Raw genomic sequence first — 5426 nt, 5'->3', positions numbered from 1 at the left:
CTAAGCAAATACTTCTATGCTAACCATATAGTCTTCATTTACAATGCAGAACTTTTACTGAATACATACAATTTGAATACTACTGCACTTTACCCAGACTACTATTCAAGCTACTGCTGAATACTAAGCAAATACTTCTATGCTAACCGTATAGTCTTCATTTACAATGCAGAACTTTTACTGAATACATACAATTTGAATACTACTGCAATTACCCAGATAGCTGCAGATTCTATAAAAAGTTATGTCCAAAGCATTTTTAGTCAATTGCTAAAGCGAAAAGGTATGGCTAGGCTAATATTCACAATATTAACAAATAAACAGGTACACTAGTTGACAACGTTTTCAATACAGCATTGATGTTTTGAAGCGCTTGATCTGCTGTGATTTATGGATATTGACAGAAAAATGTCTCTTAAATGTAGATATAAATGAACCTGCTTTGTGCGTATGGGTCTGCTGCAAGTTAAGAGCTAATTAAATATTGTAGGGTACGTGCCCATTTTTAGCAAATTTTTGCAATGTTTTACCTGCGCTTGTGCACGTTCAGAAAGGACACGCTGGTTAAAATGTTCAAGCCGATTAAATATTATAACACTTAAGGGTGGATTATTATAGCACCGTATTACACTTATATGTTGCATATTACTTAGTGAGCTAGGATTTGGGTGTTAAATATGCCCTTTCACAATTCCCTATAGGTAGACAACATATTGTAATAAGTCTATATAATTAGAATAAAATTATTTAAATAATTAAATTGATAAATATAAGTATGTACTTAGGTACACATATACATACAGAGTGTGACATACATAAAATGGAGAGGCGTGGCAATTGTTCAAGGATTAAGATTATTTTTACATCGTAGGAGTAATGGCAGAAGCAGGAGCAAAAAAAAGAATTTCTAAAAATCGAGGTCCATACCACAAACATTTAATATTGGTAAGTGATTTAGGATGTTTGAATGGGTGTATGTGTGCCTTTGAATGGTAAAACTCAGTCCAGCATTGGTGAAACATGTAGAGGACATACAGTAATCCCACATACCGATTTGTGTATTGTTGCATTCCTGAAGCTGTGTGAGCTGCAAACTGGAGAGGGAAGAGTTAGGCTTCACCTATACACTTCCAAGGGTTCTCTTTGATTTAGTGACAGGTCACCATAAAGGGACCTGGGCACATCTTAGAAAGTAGATAAGAGTGATAAGAGAATCATAAAAAACAGGGCTCACTAGCCCAACATTTTGAAGCACATATCATAGTGCCTGACATCCAGTTATGAGTGCTAGTCACTCCTTTTGGCCTGTGAGAGCCTCAGAGTCTGCAGTGTGTGGTTGATTGGGCTGTGTGGGCCAGACTCACATTGACCTGACTGCAGCAGTTAAGATCCCCTACAGATGGGGGGCACTCAGGAACTCCAGAGGCTTCACCCTACCTGGATGGGAGCTAATCATTCAATGCCGTCCATATAATATGGTAGAATGATCCAATCTCCCCATATCCTCTGTTACAGGTGGCTTCCGCCCTACGTCCCATTTTCAACAGGTGTAGTACATGCAATGTATGCACTATGCAGTATTTTGATTTGGACTAGACAGAACCGGGCCCTGATTACTACCTCCCTTGGAGAGGCTAGGGCCTCGGGCCAGTCTTCCTCTTGTAGGTCCGGAATATCAACAAGAGGGTTAAAAGAGTAAACATTTTAAAAAATTGTAAAAATAGAGCTTAATGGGATTCAAAAGTTGACCTCGCCTCTTGTTAGACTTATGAATTTTGATCGCCAGCACAGTTTGGAAGATATACTTTTATAAACGTGTTTCTTTATTTTATAGGAATCAATGGAAACAACAAAAATGTTAACACCAATTTTAGGTATTCTAGATAAAAATATCATACTTTCAAATGCAATTGGTGATAAACCAGGTGTACAGGATGAATGTAGTCAATCAAAAAAAAACAGGTAAAAACTTTGTAACTACCATTGTCATATCACAACCATGTAAAATAGTTTATTTAACTGTTAATTGTGCATGTTGTAGTGTAATAACTCTCATTGAGTATAAATTGAGCTGCCATGCACTCTCTATGCTCTTTTACAAATTATGCTACTACAGAAAGCTTGTACTACAGAAAGCTTGTACACATAGGCATATACAAAAACCTTTCTCCTCAGGGTAAGATGTTCAAGAAATGGGCTTTGACAAATGACTTGCACCATAACAGCTCCCTCTTTGTAATCAATGCGTTTTTACCAAACGGACATACAATTCCCTTCACGTTAAGTGTGAGGGGTTAAATGATTACAAATCTAAAGGAAAGATCAAGGTAGAACTATATTATCACATCCCACCCTGTTACCTCATCAGACAACTTTATTCTGTGTTAACTGACATTCCCATGGATGGTGTGTGTGTTAATAAGTGAATGGATTTTCTGTACTGCACAGTACTTCATTTAGGGCAGCTTCATAAACTAATTTCTAATAGGCTTCAATGCATGTTTTGTTTAGTTTATGCACAGATCCTAAAGAGTTACAAACTGAAGTAGTCTCATTCTTTATTATGGAATATAATTTAGGTACTCCGACATATGACTTTGATGAAGAGGCTTATGAGGAATTACACACATCTGGACATCAGAATGAATATGCGGATGAAAGAGAAAATAGTTTTGATCCAGAAGACAATGAAATCGGTTTTGAAGCACAAGACTTTACAGAGAATGTAGTAAACAATATAACTATTGTAAATGAGGGTGAAAGTAATATTTCTGAAAAGCATGAAATCCAAGAAGACAATTTTTTATTTAAAGGTTCACAACACACTGTGCAAGCTGTCCTACTGCTTATCATTTGCTTTGCGGTTAGATTTAGAATTTCTGATGAGGCATTAGGGGCACTACTGGACTTAATCTGCTGCATTTTACCAGTGCCTAATAAAATGATTAACTCGTTATTCAAACTTAAGATGTTTATTAAAAAATACATCACTATTCTTAAGATACGAAACTACTGTTCCTCTTGCTATGAAAGCATCAGCGATAATGCAAAGATATGCACGAACACCCATTGTCTGAAGGATCTTACAGAGCCTAGTGCTGTTGCTTTTTTTGTCCAACACTCCATAATTGAACAGCTAAATACTATGTTTAAGAGGAGAGATTTTACGGAGGAAGTGAGAACACACAGATATGAGCACTACAAACAGAATGGAAACTCTGTAATAGGTGATGTTTATGATGGAATTGGATACAAAAACCTGTTTGATAAGGGGATATTAAGTATGAAAAACAATATCTCTTTTGTTCTGAACACAGATGGAGTCAACATTTTTAAAAGTAGTAAACTAAGCATATGGCCTGTGTATTTAATGATTAATGAGCTCTCCGTAACAAAACGCAAAGCAAAAGAAAACATGCTTGTCTATGGAATTTGGATTGGGCAAAGAAAGCCATATATGTGGACATACCTACATCCTTTAACTGAGGAATTGAGTCGTTTGGAAAAGGGAGTTATGTTTACAGATCATACAGGCTCTGTTTTTGTATGTCGTGCTGCACTACTTTCATGTACTTGTGATCTACCAGCTCGTTGTTTGGTTACCACCAGTAAGCAGTTCAATGGGAAATTTAGCTGTTGGTCCTGTTTACAGCCAGGTATGACTTCAAGATCGGGAATGGGGCATTGTCATGTTTTTCCTTACAATGACGATGATCCTAAAGGACCACAAAGAACAACTGAAAATCTGAAGAATGATATCAATGAAACATTAGCTAAAATACAACAGGGTGAACATGAATATTCAGTTCATGGTGTGAAAGGCCCTTTCCGGTTTCTATTCCTTTCCCTTTTCCCATGTATTAATGGATTTCGTTTAGATTATATGCATGGGGTCTGCGCTGGTGTAATGAAACTGATGCTCACATTATATGAGAAGTCATGCTTTTCAGCACACTCTTACAGAGACCTTGTTAGCAAGAGATTACAGGCTATCAAGCCTCCACTTAACATATCAAGACCTCCTCGTAGCCTTGAAGATGTCCATTTATGGAAATAATCTGAATACAGAAACTTCTTGCTCTTCTGGGGAATTCCAGTACTAGCTGATGTATTACCCAATCAGTTATTTGTACATTTTTGCCTCTTCTCAAAAGGAATATATTTACTAGATAAAGAAAGTCTAACATTTTCAGAAATCGACCGAGCAGAGACTTGCTTGCTCACCTTTGTCAAAATTTTTGCAGACCTGTATGATCAGAGGTTCATGACTATGAATATTCATCAGTTAGTGCATCTTTCAGACTGTGTACGCCACAATGGGCCACTCTTTTCAAATAACTGTTTTCATTTTGAAGACCTAAATGGCTACATAGTGTCTCACATCTCTGGAACACAAAATGTAGAAATGCAAATTTTAAATACTGTGACATTAATTCAGATGATACCATTACTTAAAGCAACCTGCAATATTGATGGCGAGATAGAAAATGCAATCAATAGACTTATGGATCCATCGATACGTGTGGAGAGAATGGAGATAATAGATGGGTGCTTTCAAATGGGGAAAGTGACTATAAAAGATTTAACAAATGATGAGTTCCTGGCAGCTCAAAAAAGAGTATCTGTATACTTTGAAAGGAAAGTAGCATCATATGATAAAACTAGTTTAAGGAAGGGTTATTGCTATGTGTATGCAGCAAACTACAACAAACTAGTCAGACGGGACCAAAGTACAATAAAATATTTAGATAATTCAGAAATACAGTTTGGAAAAGTGTTGAAATTTATCCAGGTCACAGACATACATAGAAAAACTCACAACTTGGCACTATTAAATCCAATGCTTGTGTAAACACATATTCCAGTGACTGCAATGTCCATCAAGTTAACCCAAGTTGGAACAAGATAATAGCAGTATATATTTCGGAAATAGTAGGAAGTTGCTGCTTTGTTTGTACCAAAAAATTGTCATTTGTATGCGAATTCCCAAATCACTATGAGAGAGATTAGTGGATGCTGTTGTATTAGCCAAAATCTACATGCCCAGATCTTTAAAAGGTACCATACTTTTTGGCAGGATTGAAAAACTGATCTGGGGGTTAGCAAACTTCACCCTGTAATTACTAGGAAATTATACACAATCCTCTGTGATCGGAAATGATACACATCACTTTAAACTGCAACCCTCTCCCCCACTGTATACCGGTAATTGCCAGGGCACCCGTAAGGATATGTTTACTTTTATGTGTTTACTTTTTATGTGTTTACTTTTACCAAATGTTTTTAGAAGTACATTTTAAGTACATTGTAAATGTTGTGTAAAAGCTAGGTTTTAACACCATAGGGATTCACACTGTTGTGTGCTATTATCAAATGTACTTAAGAAAATTAAATTAAATTCAACCATATAGTTTTCCAAGAGTTTT

The 5426-nt window shown here is 36.3% G+C and overlaps 1 pseudogene; it reads left to right on the top strand.

Moving 5' to 3' along the window:
* The first annotated feature begins 2494 nt into the window (after positions 1-2494).
* LOC147692236 (uncharacterized) lies at positions 2495-5010 on the top strand (annotated as a pseudogene).
* Positions 5011-5426: the final 416 nt, after the last annotated feature.

This window comes from Lissotriton vulgaris, chromosome 9 (assembly GCF_964263255.1).
Source record: "Lissotriton vulgaris chromosome 9, aLisVul1.2, whole genome shotgun sequence".
NCBI classification, from domain to species: Eukaryota; Metazoa; Chordata; class Amphibia; order Caudata; family Salamandridae; genus Lissotriton; species Lissotriton vulgaris.
Note: the sequence above shows the minus strand (reverse complement) of the source record. Positions and strands in the feature narration are given on the sequence as shown.